The 18,458-nt window shown below is 36.1% G+C and overlaps 1 protein-coding gene across 14 annotated transcripts in view; it reads right to left on the bottom strand.

Moving 5' to 3' along the window:
* Positions 1-18,458, bottom strand: part of PAN3 (poly(A) specific ribonuclease subunit PAN3) — a 131,429-nt gene that overhangs the window by 38,343 nt on the left and 74,628 nt on the right. The gene's annotated exons all lie outside the window — the stretch shown is intronic.

The raw sequence follows: 18,458 nt of genomic DNA, 5'->3' as shown, positions 1-18,458 counted from the left end.
AGTAAGAATCATCGGTAATTTAAGAAATTAATTTTATGGAAAAAGGAGAAATAAGCAACTGGGACTCTCAAAAAGCCTTTTTATAAGCCTTTAATAAAAGCCTTTCTCTCATCAAGGGCTCAATTCCTTTTTGGCAAAGAATCATTTAAAACTATGGCTATTAACACAAATACCACATTATCCTCCAGGAGTATAGTTTTAAAAATCAAACTATTTAATGAGATTTACTAGATTTCTTTTGGCCAAATACAGTTAACAGAATGGTTTGAAAAAGCAAAACAATGAAGTCTAGTCTCAGCTGAAGTACATGGCAGCTTACACACTATTATTTTTTAATCAAGCAGTACACTGTTTTGATGCCTTTTGTCTTTTAACTCTAAATAGGCATACGCTAAAACAAATGAAAATTTCTGCAGATGTGTACTCTGTAATATTAGGTCAAATGATGCCACTGGATTTTAGTGGAAGTTTTATGCAAACACAACTAGAAGAAATCATTGTATGTAGGGCATCCTCTATTAGGATTCTAATGTGAAGAAAGGGAAAGGACAATTGTCGTAACCCTTCAGGAGGTTCCAACTAGCCGAGAAAACAAGTCCAGGTCACAGGTAAAAGACATAAAATGACTTACGAAAACACTCCACTGTAAATTAACATACTGCAAACTGCATGCATAAATGCAGATGGAATGCAAGTTAATTAAAACCAGGTAGAATCAGTCAAAGGCTTAATGGAGGTGATCAGTTCTGAGCAGAGACTGAAAAGAATTTCTAGAGCTATAGGTACACTTCTTTAAAAAACCCAGCTTACTCCCCGAACTACTTTGTGGCCATGGGGAGTGACTAAAACACACACCTTTAAAGTAATATGCCACCTCACAGTGCAAGAAAAAAGTTTACCAAAATGCCTCTTGTCAGAGAAATACGATTAACAGGGACATGAAGTTCAATTTTGAGAAATTCGTAAAACGCCAACACTGTTTTTTGGACAGATGTAGGTGGACAAAAATAAGGTGAGAACTGAGATAACACTTCGCTCTACTCGGGATAGCCCTTTCCACTTTCTAAAGAGCCTTAAGGTAATTATTCTGATTTTCTGAGCAACTAAATGAGTTAGGAAGGCGAGGCAGGTCAAGTTACAAGCACCACAGTACAGAAGTCAGACATGAAGAGGTTCTGACTTGACCAGTGTGACATTTGTGCAAAGTCGACAGCAAAGCCAAGACTCAAAGCCAGGTCTCCAAACTCCAAATGTGACAGTCATACCGCTATAATACAATGTCTACTGCACTGACATGAAAACAGGCCGGGCATTGTCAAGCGTGTCTTAAATGTATCTAAGAGAAATGCTAAAAATCTAAACCCCCGTTTAAAAAAAACCAGTATTTATAAGGAAACCAAGCTACTATATTAAGATATAAGCTTATTTTTTTAAAAAAACTGTTCCAGAGTTCTCTGTGTTTTCTTAACTCTGTATTACACATCGAATTGCAGGTTAATCCATACGGCAAAAAACTGAATTATTTAACTATCTTTGAAAGATAAATACTCCCCACTTACCTAATATGAAATGCATTTAAGAGTTTTCCTAAGCTAGTATTCCAAGTCTTTCCAAGATAAAACTGGCCAAGTCATCAAAGATAAGCGAACGTGTTTACTACCTTTAAGTTAAATAGCAGCAAGAAATACAGCTACCAATTCTTGAGCACTTCCCATGGGGCAGGCACTAGTAAAAGTACTTCATATACATCAGTCTGTTCAACCCTCACAACAACCCTGTGAGGTAGGTGTATCATATTCACCTCACTGCAAAGGAAACTAACATTAAAAAAGTTTTTAAACTTATTCTAAGGACAAATACAGGTTATTAAGCAAAGGAATCAAGACTCAAACTCCGATCCATTCGATTCCAAAGCCTGTGCTCTTAGTCAATATGCTCTACGGTCGCCCGGTTCCTAAGTCCTGTACTAGAGGGTAGAAAGGGGTCCATTACTTATAGTAGGAACATGAGCAACTACGTAAGCCACGTGGGGTGGCGGAGGTGCAGCACGGGGTGAAGGGGAAAATCTTGACACCAAAGTAGGTGTGTAAGTGGGACAGAAGGTACACTATCTCCTTAAGGCTCAATACATGGGGAAAGATTACCAAAAACAATCTGTGGTCAGTTAAGAAGGAAATTCACGCACAGAATTTAGAAGCTATAAGTAGCCAGCTTTCTACGAAATTGTCAATGTTGTAGCTGTTCTAAAACAAAGTTACAACACTGACATTTGCGTTCACGTCTCTGAGCTGAGGCAGGTAAGTTATTTAAACACATTCAAAAGAAAGCATGTACACTATGAAATACCACCACCCATAGGGGTAACAGGATATTTGAATGCATAGGAAGCTAGAAATGAAATGAACCCCAAATTACTGAAACATCAAACCTAGCCACATAAGGCACAGCTTTGTGCCACCAGAATGTTTTACAAACATGTTAAAGAACTGAGTAAAATATGCACATAGCTGCTCGAAGAGAGGTATTCTGTACTTTCCTATGAATACAATAGCCACAACTCACTTACTACCAACTGCCCATATACAAGACTAAATTACAAACGGCACAAAGGAGTGGAACCATACTACAGAAATGAGTAGTCAAAAGTAAAGATGAATGAAAACGAACAGGTTTGATTTCATCTCTCTCACATGTAAATACTCCTTTAGAAGTTCGCTCTTTCCATATACAGGGGGAAGGCCTACTTGTAGTGATTCCCACACCAGTGCCTTGCTGTTCACCGGTACTCGATCACCAGAACGCTTAAGCAAATATAGAAACCACTGAGGATACCATTAAGAGACAATATGGAAGAATGGAAATTTGTACTTAAAAAAAAAGATGATTCAGAAACATTTCATTTTTTGTATTTATGTTTTGTGTTACTTTTTCTAATTTATTCTTAGAATGACAATTTGGTGACATCATAAACAATACCTATGCACTGTAATTCATTGGGTTAAATGCAAACTGTCATACTTGAGTCGGACCTGTTAAATTAATTGCTTCAGAACATTTAAAAACATCTTTTCTTAAATGTATCCCAATTCAAATAAAAGTGAGGAAACCATACGGAAATGCTCACCAGAGAAGTTAACCAGAGCAATTAACAAAATAGAAGAACTAATATAAAAAACTTCAAGGCTACTTTATGGAGTCAAACTATCAGTGTTTTTGGATGACATGATTCTATACTTGGGAAAACCAACAAAAAGACTCTTGTAAATCATGAGAGGATTCATTACAGTAAATGTAATTACAATATTAACGTATACTAAATGAACAGCATTCCTAAATACAAACAACCAGTTAGGGCAATATCGTTTCTGGGAAATCAGATTCCACTAACACGATACCATCCCTTCAACCCCTACCGAAATTGTGAATACACAGAACTACAAGATAAAATACAACCCAAATTTAAAATATACCTAAGGTCAAAAGAACAACAACAAAGAACTCCAAGAACAAGAAATTAAAGAAAGATCTGGAATTAAGAGGTTATACTGCGAAAAGTCGGAGGAAAAAACCCTAGGCCAGATATAGTCTCTAACTGAGGCTTTAATGCCCACAGGAGAATATGAAATATGGCCTTCAGCCCATAAAACATGGGGAACGGAACCCAAATCCCAGTGTGAAGCCAAGGAGTCTAGAAAAGCTGCAACACCAGCGAATGTAGGAGGAGAAAACTTTCTACCTACTGGCCAACAGAGGCCAAAAAAAAAAAAAAAAAAGTAAGCTTGCTTGTTTGTGGAAGAGAGAGATGAAGGAAAGGAGCAGACCGGGGTGGTGTCCAGAGAAAAGAACCCAATGCCTGTATCATGCACAGGTGTAAGAGGGAAAATTTCCAGCAGACTTCATGTGACAGGAATCCCAGTGAGAAATTCACATGAAACTTGCACCGGCACTGGAAGTCTGCATGAAGCAAACACCAACTGTTTTTGATGAGTGCTTCTACAACCCAGAATACACAAGATCTGCCCCCCAGAAAAACAATCCCACTTAGAAGAACTCTCAAAGAGCTGGAATGCACAATATACTTGAGAATTAATTCCCTGAGAAAAAGGAATCTCAGAAAACAGAACCCTGTAAAAGAAATAAAACTAAAATGATTAAGGACATGAAAGAAATGACAAAGATGAAAAAACAGGACATTTGTTCTTAAATAGAACTAGACTCTTAAAGAGTAAAAAATATAATCACTGAAATTAAAGGGGGGAAAAACTCAACAAATGAGTTAAATGGCAAAGTAGACACAATCAAAGACAGAAAAGATAAACCAGAGAAGGAACTGAGGAAATTACCTAAAATTAAAACTCGGAAAATATGAAAAAGTAGTCAGGAGACACAAAAGGTAGAATGAGAAGGCAAATTTCCTGGAGAAAAAAAGAAAGAATATTGGGGAGAAAAAGCAATATTCAAAGACAAGATTTGTGATTTTCAAGAATTAATTTACCATATAAATCCTAATTTAAGAAATCCTGAGCAAGAGATCTACACAGAGTAAGTAAAAACAAATCTGTCAGTCAACTGAAATTGTAGAGTGACAAAGATAAAGAGACAAATCTAAAAAGCTACCAGAAAAAAGACAAACTATCTAAAAACAAAAAACTCCCAAAAAACAATGACATCAGCAACATTAAACCTGCATCAGCAACAGCAACATTAAACAATGAAATAATATAATCAAAGGAAGGAAAATGAATGGTCATATATTTTAATTTATTTTTGAAAGGGGGGGGCAGAGAGAGAGAGAGGGAGACACAGAATCCGAAGCAGGCTCCAGGCTCCAAGCTGTCAGCACAGAGCCCGATGCGGGGCTCAAACTCACGAACGGCGACATCATGACTTGAGCCAAAGTCAGACGCCCAACTGACTGAGCCACCCAAGCACCCCAAATGAATGGTCATATTAAAGTTTATACACAGTTTGCAAATGAGGGGGACAATGAAGACATTTTTATCTCTCACATCTCCTTGGTGAAAGAACAATTAAATGGTTAACTCGGTATAGAGGTAACTCCTTCTCCCTAAAACAATAGAATATCAAATTATATGGGTAAATCTGAATAAGCACTGACAGCGAAAGAAGAACAATTAATCTGAGATAGATTAAAGTCAAAGTATAATTAAGATTCTAGGAATTATAACATTAAAAAAGGGCAGAAAGAAACAAAGTCATTAAAAATCCTCATAATAATATCTTTACCTCCTTCCTCTTCCACAATTTCATACTTAGTAAAAGCAAGCATGGTAAAATTTTAGGGGTGATAGCTACACAAAACAGAAACATAATATAAAACATGCAACCTCTACCTCACACCATATATAAAAATTACCTCAAAATGGACCAATAACCTAAACATAGGAGCTAAACTATGAAACTCTAAGAAAACAAGCATAAACCTTCAGGATCTTCAGCTAACCAATGGTTTCTTAAAATAGGACGCCTAAAGCACACATAACCAAAAGAATCAAAAGTAAACTGGATTTCATCAAAATTGAAAATTTTTTACACTCCGCAGTAAACTATCAATTAAAAGATTTACAACTCATATTCAATAATGGGCTCATATGCACAATATATAAGGAACTCTCATGACTCAACAATAAAAACAAATAACTACATTTAAAAATGAGCAAAGGATCTGAATAGACATTTTTCCAAAGAAGACACACAAATGGCAGATAAGGGGGTGCCTAGACGGCTCAGTCGGTTAAATGTCCAATTCTTGATTCCAGCTCAGGTCGTGATCTCACGGTTGGTGAGTCTGAACCCTGCACTGGGCTCTGCACTCAGGCTGTGGAGCCTGCTTGGGATTCTCTCTCTCGCTCTCTCTGCCCGCCTCCCCCACGCACAAGCGCTCGCACTCTCTCTTAAAATAAATGAACTTTAAAAAACGGCAAAGAAGCACATAAAAAGAAGCTCAACATCATTAGTCATTAGAGACATACAAATCACAACCACAAAACCACTCATACCACTAGGATGATTATAATAAAAACAAGACAGTACCAAGTATTAGCAAGCAAATGGAAAAACTGAAACCCTCAAACACTGCTGGTGGGAAGGCAATGTCATGTAGTCACTTTGGGCAGCAGTCTGGTAGCGCTTCAAATGGTTAAGCATAGTTATAATATGACCCAGCAACTCCACTCCTAAGTATGCTACCAAAAAGAATTTACAACATACGTTCCTGCAAACAGTGGTACATGCATGTTCGCAGCAGCATTATGCATAATAGTCAAAAAAGAGATAAAACCCAAATGGCTATCAACTGATAAATGTGTAAATAAAATCCGATCCATCCATACTATGGGATATTATTCACCCATAAAAAGGGGAAAAATCTGATACATGCTATAACATGGATGAACCCTGAAAACATCGTAAGTGAAAGAAGCCAGACACAAAAGGCCATTGATTTAATGATTCTATTTCTATGAAATGCCCAGAACAGCAAATCCATGAAGACCTAAAGTAGATTAGTGCTTTCCAAGGGCTAGGGATGGGGAAAACGGGGAGTAACTACTACCAGTGTGAAGTTCCCTTTGAGGTGAAGGGAGGGAATGTGGAACTAGATAGTGATAATGGCTACACAATTGTGGACACGCTAAGAACCGCTGAACTGTACATCCTGAAAGGGTGAATTTCATGATACGTGGTTTATACCTCAACACGCAACAAAACATAAAAATCCAGGGCTACACGAACTAGAAATGTACAGGGCTTATAGAAAGAAGAGATTAAAACTCTACTAACAGAAACAAAAGGTAAACTGAACAAAAGGAAATAAATACCTGTACCTGTTTGTTATAGAGACTTCAATACTACCCTTAACTGATCTAAAAACATAATGCTAGCTCAATAAAAATAAATTTTTAATTAGCCAAACCCATTATATCTATGTGGAAAAATAAACACTGAGAATAGCCAGGAAAATTATTAAAGAATATTCAGTACAGAGGAAGAGTTAAGAAAAAGTAGAAAGAATCAAGTGTGATATAAGAGCACAAGATAGTAAAAAGTGATAAGAGCTACAGTAATGAAAATATTTGATAAAGGTTCATATCAGTAGTGGGTCAATACAATAGAACAGGCACAAAACTGGACCTCAAATACATACGAAGAAATAAGATAAGGCTGGCATTTCAAACTTCAGGGGACTGCTGGTGAGGACAGCAGTCAGATACGACAACTCACTAGCTGTCACAAAATGACAGAATGAATCCAGATATAAGCAAAGATGGCTATTTAGATAAAATAGATAAAAGCAAGTGGTCTTTTCGTTTTTCAGGCAAATATTTTGACTGAATATTTAAAGAGTTTAAAGAGGAAAGTACCTCAAAGAATATTTTTTAAAATATTATGAAAACACAAAATGCAAAAGTCAAAAGAGAATTTTAATCAATTTGACTTCCTCAAAAATAAATTTCCTACATAACAGCAAAAAAAGATATTTCCAACATTTAAAAAAGGGCTAATTTGCTTAATATAGTTCTTAAAATTAAGAAAACAGAAAGCAACCAAAAGAAAAAAGAAAAATTACACTACTAGCCAGTTTGTAGACAAGAAATTTAAATGCCTCAAATATTTAAAAAGATGCTCACATTCACTGACAATTAAAGAGAGGCAAATTAAAACCAGCCTCTTTACTGGCCTCTTCTCAGATTGGCAAAGATTAAAAAGTTTATTAAGACAGTTAGGAAAAAGATGGGTGGCATATAAATACTGTTACACTTTAATATCAGTTGTTAAAATCTCTTTTGGAAAACAATTTGGCAATATCTGTCAACTGCAACTTTTTAATTGACACGATAATGGTAAGTACTTCAAACAAAGTCATAAAATGAAAAATAAAAAGCTGTGAACTCCATAAAAGTGGCTATATTTGTCTTGCTCAGCTTTTTGGCCCACAGGAGTCACTGAATAAATGCCTCATGAGTAAATGTTAAGAAAGGTTACTTTTAAACCCTTTCCAGGAAAAAACAAAAAGTAATTATTTTTTTCTTTCAGAGAAGTTTAAGAAAAAAAAAAAAAAAAAAAAAAAGATGTCCTTTCAGATACAAATGCATCTGAGGTGCCAGGCATGAACTCTCCCTAAATATGAAAACATTAGAAACATTCCTTTTAAATACAGAATATGACAAAAATGTAAATTATGACAACTCCTATATAATATCATATTAAAGCCTTAGCCAATGCAACAAAACACAAAAAAGACTGCAAAGGATGACACAAAAACAGACACTCAGATCAACTGAACAGAACAGAGAACCCAGAAATGGACCCACAAACGTATGGCCAAGTAATCTTTGAGAAAGCAGCAAAGGATATCCAATGGAATAAAGACAGTCTCTTCAGCAAGTGGTGCTGGGGAAACTGGACAGCGACATGCAGAAGAATGAACCTGGACCACTTTCTTACACCATACGCAAAATAAACTCAAAATGGATGAAAGACCTAAACATAAGACAGGAAGCCATCAAAATCCTCAAGGAAAAAGCAGGCAAAAAACCTCTTTGATCTTGGCCGCAGCAATTTCTTACTCAACACGTCTACAGAGGTAAGGGAAACAAAAGTAAAAATGAACGCTGAGACCTCATCAGAATAAAAAGCTTCTGCACAGCGAAGGAAACTCCACAAAACTAAAAGGCAACTGATAGAATGGGAGAAGATGTTTGCAAACGACATATCAGATAAAGGGTTAGTCTCCAAAATCTATAAAGAACTTATCAAACTCAACACCCAAAAAACAAATAATCCAGTGAAGAAATGGGCAAAAGACATGAATAGACACTTCTCCAAGGAAGACATCCAGATGGCCAAACGACACATGAAAAAATGCTCAACATCACTCATCATCAGGGAAATACAAATCAAAACCACAATGAGACACCACCTCCCACCTGTCAGAATGGCTCACATTAACTCAGGCAACAACAGATGTTGGCAAGGATGTGGAGAAAGAGGCTCTCTCTTGCACTGCTGGTGGGAATGCAAACTGGTGCAGCCACTCTGGAAAACAGTATGGAGGCGCCTCAAAAAATTAAAAATAGAACTACCTTATGACCCAGCAATTGCACTACTAGGTATTTTTCCAAGGGATATAGGTGTGCTGTTTCCAAGGGACACATGCACCCCAATGTTTATAGCAGCACTATCAGCAATAGCCAAAGTATGGAAAGCCCAAGTGTCCACTGATGGATGAATGGATAAAGAAGATGTGGTATACATATACAATGGAGTATTACTCGGCAATCAAAAAGAATGAAATCTTGCCATTTGCAACTATGTGGATGGAACTAGAGAGTATTATGCTAAGCGAAAGTAGTCAGTCAGAGAAAGACAAATATCATATGACTTCACTCATATGAGGACTTTAAGACACAGAACAGATGAACACAAGGAAAGGGAAGCAAAAATAATATAGAAACAGGAAGGGGAACAAAACATAAAGAGACTCTTAAATATGGAGAATTAACAGAGGTTTACTGGAGGGGTTGTGGGGTGGGAGGGGAGGCTAGGGGCATTAAGGAATCTACTCCTGAAATCATGGTTGCACTATATGCTAACTTGAATGTAAATAAAAAAAATTTTTTTAATTTTAAAAAAAGACTGCAAAGCAAGAGATAAAACTATCATTATTTGCAAGTAATTGTCCACATATAAGAATCTATAAAATATTAGAAATACCAAACCAACATACAAACATCAATCGCATTACCTACACACTAAAAATGATCAATTAGAAAAACTGTATTTTTTAAAGACACCAATCATAATACTACAAAGTGTCTCAGAATATCCAACAAAATATATGTAAGACCTAAACGCAGAAGATAGTAAAACTTTGTGGAAAGATGTTAAAGGAGACCTGGAGAAAGGAAAGAAATGGAGAGATAGTCCATGTTCATAGATAGGGAGACATAATGATGATGATTCTCCTCATCTATTTTTTTTTTTAACATTTATTTATTTTTGAGAGACAGAGACAGAGCGTGAGTAAGAGAGGGGCAGAGAGAGAAGGGGACACAGAATCTTAAGCAGGCTCCAGGCTCTGAATTGTCAGCACAGAGTCCGACGCGGGGCTCAAACTCACGAACCATGAGATCATGACCTGAGCCGAAGTCGGACCCTTAACCGACTGAGCCACCCAGGAGCCCCTCTCTTCAATTCACCTAAAGATTCAACTCCATGTTGCTTTCATGTATCCCCAAGTCTCCAAAGCTGCCTCCTCCTCTGGGACATTAATCAACAATCCTCCTTGCCAACACCAAATTCTCTAACCCCCATCCTCATAGTAAATTACAATTTGGCCTTATGAAAAATCTTCGTATCCTATAAAAAAAATTTTCTTGATACCCATATTTTATAATTATTCCCATCATTTTGTACTTTATATTTTGTTCCAAGTACTACACAATTTAAACTGTGTCTTTGTAGGGAAGAACTGTGCCTTAATCCTCTCTTCTCTATATTGCTAACTACACTTTGTAATGGCACAGTTCTTAGAACACAAGAAATTCGTTGAAAATAAATAGAGAGGTTGAAGTCTCCTCTTTTTGGTACCAACAACCAAGATGCTAAATAGAGCAACAGCCACAATCAGAAAATGGAGAATGCCATCACCAAAATTACCTGCATAATACAAGAAGCTGGGAGGAGAAAAATAAATGTTTATGCTACCGAGTGGCATAGATGTTGACCATCACTATTTGAAAGCAAATACAAACCAAGCCACAAACCGTTATGAAAGAAAGGAATTTGAAAGAATTTGGGGTGAAGGACACTCTTCTCACAGAACAGTCTGATTATTCTAGCGTTAGTCTTTCCAGGTCAATGTAGGGAAACTAATCAGTAGAATCTACTAATTCAGTAGATTCCTACTGAATAGGGAACTGGGTAAACCTAGCTTACTAATAATTTTAACAAAGTTCCAATAACCAAACTAAATCCCCAGCAATAAATTACCCTGTATGACTACACTGTAGAGAATGGTTTAGATTAGAAATTATCAAAATATATCTCCTATTGAACAGATGAACTTGAAGGCAAATAGAAGAAGCATTATCTTCTTAACAACAGACTCATTATTTGGGGCCTCATCCAGAAGAAAATCACACTAAGGAATTCATTTAATAACATCCAGTAATAGAAAATACAAAGTCACTATTAAAAATACATTCCTTAATTTATTAATTTCTTAACCAAATTCCACAATCACACCACCCCCCCCCAAGATAAAATGATGCAGATATAGCCCAAAACACAGACAATAAGTTTTTACTCCTAAACTCTTAACAGAGTCTTAAACATACTAACAATACATTCTTTTTCTTTGACTTTGTTGACGATTTAAAGGATGGGTATAAAAGGTCAACTCCAAAATAAGTTCAGAACATTTCTCCCCTCTTGCTCTTCCAGTGTTTCAGACACAAACTTTATTTCTTAGTTCATTTCTATCACTAGCTGTTCTTAGTAGAAAAAGAAAGTGAGTTTAAGTATTTAATTATAATCATTTAGCAATTAAAGTTTGGAGATCATGGAGTTTTTTTGCAATTTGATGATCTGCAATTTGCAACCTGTCAAACAAATTATTTGCAATTGCAACTTGTCAAACAAATCCCCAATATACTCTAAGTAACTATACTGTATGCAAGACAGATTCCTACTGAATAGAGCTTTCTGAAATAAAATGTTAATAGTTACAGAATACCATAAGAAATGCACTCAACGCTCCATAAGGGAATAATTCCTATATAAATAAAACTGCTTTAAAATAGAGTTTCTCCATAAATTTAGAAACAAAGATCCTTGACTGGGGGTCCCCAGGACCACCCCCCATGTTCAGAAATTCACTGGAACTCAATCAAAAGGATTCGGCATATAGTTGCACTCAGGGTGAAGATTTATCACAGCAATATAAGAGGCATGCACATCCAGAGCTCAAGGAGACACACAGGTGGAGTCTAGAGGAATTCATGGGTAGGTTTCCTTAGGCTCTCTTACTCTCAGGAGGGTTCACACAGCTCACTACTCCTCCAGTAACACATGTACAATCTATGTGTTCAGAGAAGTCCATCAGAGACTTCGTGCCCGTGGTTTTCATAGGGAAGTGATTAGAGGCAGCCTCTGCCTAACACATACTAGAATTCCAAACTCCCAGAAGGAAAGCAAGTGTGCAGCATAAACCGAACTGTTCACACAAAGAGTCTAGGCACAGTAAACCACCCCAATCAGTTGGGGAACAATGGGAACACTCCTCAACCGCCAAGTTCCCAGACATCAGCCAAGTGCCAACCGTGCAAGCAGACTTTTTTAAAGATAGCAGTCTTTAGCCTGCTATGGTAACTCACTTCTGCGCAGACACCTTGAACTGCCTCCAGCATAGTCACCACTTTTTCATAATTCTGCTCTATAGTGAAGTGGTAGTATCCATCCACTAGTATGTATGTACTAGTATGTACAGAAAAATACAAGAGCAAATATTTTCTTATCTAAACCTTTGCCACAGGGAAGGAACAGGAGAAAAAAAGGTAAACCCTAGGACAAGGGCAGTGAATTTCACTACATTTTATCCATACATGTTTAGAAAAGATGACATATTAGTGATGCACACTCCATGGCTAGGAAATGCAGCAAAAAAAAAAAAAAAAAAAAAATTAAATGCAGCTCAAGGGGCTAAACCTATATGCTTCCCCAGCTCCTATCTCCAAGTATTTGAACTATCTAAATATATACACTAAATGTTACGGCTTAATATAAGATTTAAGCTATTAACATTAAATAAAAAAGACTTTGTAAGATCATTAGTTAAGCCATATTTTAGCTTCTAATACGCTAAAATTATAGAAACCATTCAAAACGTTTACTTATTTAAACATTAGAAGAATATGAAACAACACTTTATTCTTAGTAAATAACTAACAAAAAGAGTTGGACTCAGTAATCCTACAGAGGAGCATCTAGGCTATGATTTGGTGTGTGCATCCTAAAAACAGCTGCTTTCAATTTCAATAGCTTAAAAACGATTCACATATCCACAGACTTTATCCTAAAAATTCTAGTTCTACAAAGTATCCTAAGAAATCATCCTAAATCCTGAAAAGTATTTATAGTTAAGATACATGTATACATATAACAGAGTGCATATATGCTGCTTTTTAAAAGATAACATTATGATTCAACTCTTTAATAGAGGAAATAACTTTTTAAAAACTGAAAGGCAATTTTAAGACTAGAGAAAACACTATCAATCAACTGAAGTCTATTAAGGTGTTAGGAATGGTTTTAGGGGAAAACAGCTCACTGTAAGTGATGCTTTGTAATATGAACTAAAATTTTTCTCATGACATAGTTTTTGATCCAGATAGGAAACAGAAAAGCTATCCGAATAATTAGTAACTTTACCTAAAATAAATCAATTTCTTTTAAGTTTAAACTTTGAATGACCTTGAGCATAAGCTTGTTTGCACAAATATCAAAGCCATCATCCATCATCTATTTTGCCTTATAGTAAAAATATATACATTTAAAAATCCTAAATTTAGAAAAATCCCTGGTCGATTTCTGCTTCGTGATAATCACCCCACTGAGTCACCCTTAAACTCATAAATATCTTCTTAAGATGATTAAGAATCTACTTAATTATCTACTTAATTTTAAAGATAAATAAGAATCTACTTCATGAACGCAGCAATAGTTTGAAGAGAATGTTTTATCACTTCCAATTTTTAAGCCAGTAGACTAAGCTTTCACCCTCTTTTTACAAATCAGAAGACTAAGGCCCAGAGTAGCTCGGTGACCTGTTTAGTCACATAAATTCAGTATTCATAGAAATGGAACTAGAATATAGGCCCCTCACGTGCTAACAGAGCTCAGTGTAGCACTCAAGCTGCTGAATTTAACCTAAATTTAAATCCCTAACGGCTATATAAAAGTAATAAACCTAGGAGGAAAAATTATAGCATAAAAAAAAAATGTGATTAAAGGCAGAATTGTCAATTTTCCACTCTGTCAAATATAAAATCCTAAAGGATGGGATCCGAGTACAACCAATCAAAAACATGTATCTGTTAAAGTTTCTGGAATTCTAGAATAGGCCTCAAAGTTATACCATCAGTCCTAAAGCTTTAGTCACTGTGAAAAGAAACAAGTGACTATGAAGCCATGTATAACTGCTACAGACAAGAGTGACTCAGAAGATCCTTGAATTTAAAGACGAAATTAGAATTCAGGGTTTCTGAAGAATCCTAGTAATGTGGATGTATGGGTTCTTTTATTAAAGATGTTTTAAAATTTGTGCATCTAGTGACATTAATTTTGCTCCCCCCAAAACCTATTGTTAAACTGACAGGATACATGTCACAACAGACGGCATCTTAGAATCCAGGAAAATGTGGTAAATCCAGATTACAGTTTTGGTCACTTTGCTGCCAAACAAGGGGACTGACAGCAACTATACTTCAAGATCTTGCCATCAAGTAAAAATAGTCAGTATTTTACCACGTTTTAATTTGGGAACATTTTACCGTCACTGTTAAGCCACAAACTCAGGTGAGAAAACTTTCAAATCAAGGTATAACTGAGACAACCATCATACAAGCATGCGTATATTTAAAATGTGGATCTAATCCTCAAATAGACTGTACAAAATAAAACAAACCAGCGTCCAAAAAGCAACAGGATTAAGAAGTAACAGCTAAGATAATAGACTTTACTTTTTTCCCTGGAATAATTTCATCATTCAATCAAACGAAGCTTTGCAAATAGTTATCAAAACTGGCTACAAATGTTCTTAATTAAAAGTACCATGCGTTAAGGTCAAAACAATCCTGCAACTAATGAACCTGACATTGAACTGTTTAAAAGCTCACTATCAATAGCCCAATTTTCCAAACTCTGACATGATAGATGTTCAGTTGCACTTCTAGCCTAAATAATAAAAGATATTTAGTAGTCAACTTAAATACTGGCTAGTTGAAATTCCCACTCTTCTATATATTTTAAATCACACGAACTTTCCAATGGCTAAAATAAAATGAATGTCTTTGCAATCCTAAACCATAACATTGTATGTGTTACCACACAGATGTACCTTTGGCCAAAATATTCTCTATGACATGTCACATCCTGTTTTTAAAAGCCTCCAAAAAGATAATCCACAGTATTCCTGCTTAATTTATTTGCCTAGAATATCAGGATAAACAAAAATTTTCTTTCTGTAGCTTAAGTCCCTCAGTGTTTCAGATTCAAAACTCCATTTAATCAAACATTCCCATTTCCTCAGATTGATACCAAAAAATATCGTTAACTTTTTAAGGTAAAAATTGGTAATTATCAAAGCATATCACAATATTAACCATAAACCAAAATAGTAATTATTCACAGATCTAGTAAAATATACACTAATCAAATTAAGTTCAATTTAGTCCTATTAGTTTCACGCCACAAATGCAAACTACCTTTGCAAAAATGAAACAGCCCAAATGCCAAAAGGTTTACTTGAAAGAAATGTTTATAACCCCATGTGAAAAAAGGGTACTTGGATTCATACTCAGCAAAATCCTATGCTGACCTCGCAGGGTGTTCTAATTCTTGCTGGAAACAAATAGCAGTAAAATTTCTATACTTTAAAAAATTGTTCCGTGAAGTGTGGTGACAAATAAAAACGGAATCAATAAGGATATTGATGTTAATTGCCAGAACTGATTCCTTCACAAACCCTGTTTTCACAACAGCAACCCCTTATAATTAGGGGAATTAAAAGTTGCTGAACTCAACAATCCCTTCAGTTAAACCAACAGACCCCTCATAGAGCTGTCCAACGCTGCCCAAACTATCCATCCTTTAGTCGAATCAGTCAGTTTCATGAATTGTAGGATTTATCTTCAAGTCCAGTGCTGACTCAGAGGGTAGCTTGTTCCCTAGAGAAAACAACCAACAAAAATCAGAACAGCTACTGCTCATATGCTCTTTCAACACCCAAGTGGAAAGGACAACTTATTGGGTCCAAAAAATAGTTCAACTTCCTTTCAACTACAGGAGTAGCCAATAAACTGAAGGCAGCTATGTGCCATAGGCAGGTCTTGGTTAAAGCTTTCACTCAGTTACAGCAAAGGAATGTTAAATAGATTAAAAAGCTTAAATTTTCTCAGCTATCACACAAACCATAGGGTTTCTCACTCAAGAAGAAATTTACAGGGTATACAAATGAAAAGTATTCCAAGGGCCAAAGCTGTTGTTTTGTTCTAATCTTTGAAGAGCTGCTTTCCGTGTGTGTGTGTGTGTGTGTGTGTGTGTGTGTGTATGTGTGTGTGTGTGAGAGAGAGAGAGACAGAGACAGAGAGACAGAGAGACAGAGAGAGACACAGAGACAGAGAGAGAGAAGTGGGGAGAAATTAAATGTCTCCACCCAGAAGTAGTCTACATGTCTTAGGGCAGCTTTGCTTAATGACATACATAAAAAACTAATGAAGTGTTACAAAATTCCTTAAATGCAAGATCCTCAGTCACTAGTTAGAGAAAATATTCTGAATCAAAAGATAAAAAGAGTAACATGTGCTGTCTCAAGACTTGTAATAGTGGGTTGCCCTATTATTTCTGAAACCAAAAAATCAACACGGACAGCTTTTGAGCTTCAAGATTTACCACAACAAACCCAGGGGGCCTTTCCACTTCAGGAGTCAGGGGTTTTGTCTACAAATAGTATGCTATTATGGAAGTGGGAGGGAAAATACTCAGTTTAGAAAGGCAGCCAGAGAGCTCAAGCTAATTTCAGAACACAGAAATGTCATTTTGTCCTTCCACATGAATTAGATTAAAAGATTCTCGTAAAACAAATGTTAGTCAAGACCGTCTCCAGAAAGAATCATGAAGGTGACAGATAAAACTTTTCATTTTTTCAAATGTATTAATTCCGTTACTTATTCAAGTATGGGGAAAAAATTCAAATAAAAAAATTTCCCTGGTCATTTCCAAGTTGTAGTGTGAAAATTCTTGATTCTCAACCAAGAATCTCAGTACCTGAGGACTCAGATGTATGGAGGACAAAAGTGGTAGTTAACTACACAGTGCCTCAACATGGTGCTCATTCACATACAAGCATCTGACACTTTGGTAATTTGTGGGGTTTTTCTTTGCTTTGGTTTGGCATTAACGTCTTACTGATTCCTCGCTTTCCCAGCCTTTCTCAGAGAAGAGTTAAGCCCTAACGAGCTACAACACTCTTTGCACATCATGAACAGTACCTGTTGTATACTGTCCTTGGGAGAATGCACAAAACAGTCACTCAAATCATCTTCTGTATTCTGTGGTTCAGATGAGGAATCTCAGCCGAGTAAAGTTCCAACCCTCCCACCTTCCTTAAGTATGTACATGTTAAGTTTTCGCCTATTGAGAAATCAGGCCTTCTGGGCCGGTGGTTTTCAAACCACCTTCATCAAGTAAAACCCTAGGCTTCCAGAGAAGCTCCAGGGTTGTGCAAATTTTGATTTGAAATTCTTTCATCTATTTTTTTCAGTATTTATTAAATCGATAATAAAATCACAAATGCAGGTCCAAATAGTGTGCATTCCTTTTTTAACATACTAGAGATTATCACCAACATACTTAATTTGTGTTGGGTTACAACATTTTCACGGAGACTCCAGAATAAAGCCTCTCCTGTCACCTTTCTCTCTCTCCATACACACACACAAACACACACACAAACACACACACACACACACACACACACACACACACAGATGGATTTTTTATTAGGAAGGTGGTGACTCTGCAGTAATCTTTATTAAAATTAAAATATAGAATAAATTAAATATAGAATAAATAAAATATATATTAAAATATATAAAATTAAAATATATAAAATATATAATATATAAAATAAATAAAACATAGAATAAAATTAAAATATAGAATTAAAAAATATAGAAAAGGAGATTAAGGTAAGAAGAGTAATTATTCCTTCACTCACCAATTTCAAGCTATTGTGTTCAACCAAGTACCACACAGACTTGTTATTCTCACCGAAGAACTTCATGAATACATTTTAAAACCCAGACCCTGGAGGGGCGCCTGGGTGGCTCAGTCGGTTAAGCGTCCGATTTCGGCTCAGGTCAAGATCTCACGGTTTGTGAGATCCAGCCCCACGTGGGGCTCTGTGCTGACAGCTCAGGGCCAGGGTGGAGCCTGCCTCTGATTATGTATCTCCCTCTCTCTGCCCTTCCCCCACTTATGGTCTGTTTCTCTCTCTCTCAAAAATAAATAAAACATTAAAAAAAAAAAACTAAAAAAAACAAAAAAAACACAAGACTCTGGAAAGCCAGTGTTATCACTTTAATAATTTTTGGTTTGGAGATGGTATATAGACTTCCCAAGCGTTCTGCTGCTTTAAAACAAGGTTTGAAAACCAC

This window comes from Panthera leo, chromosome A1, assembly GCF_018350215.1.
Source record: "Panthera leo isolate Ple1 chromosome A1, P.leo_Ple1_pat1.1, whole genome shotgun sequence".
NCBI classification, from domain to species: domain Eukaryota; kingdom Metazoa; phylum Chordata; class Mammalia; order Carnivora; family Felidae; genus Panthera; species Panthera leo.
This window is presented reverse-complemented; position numbering and strand designations above follow the sequence as displayed.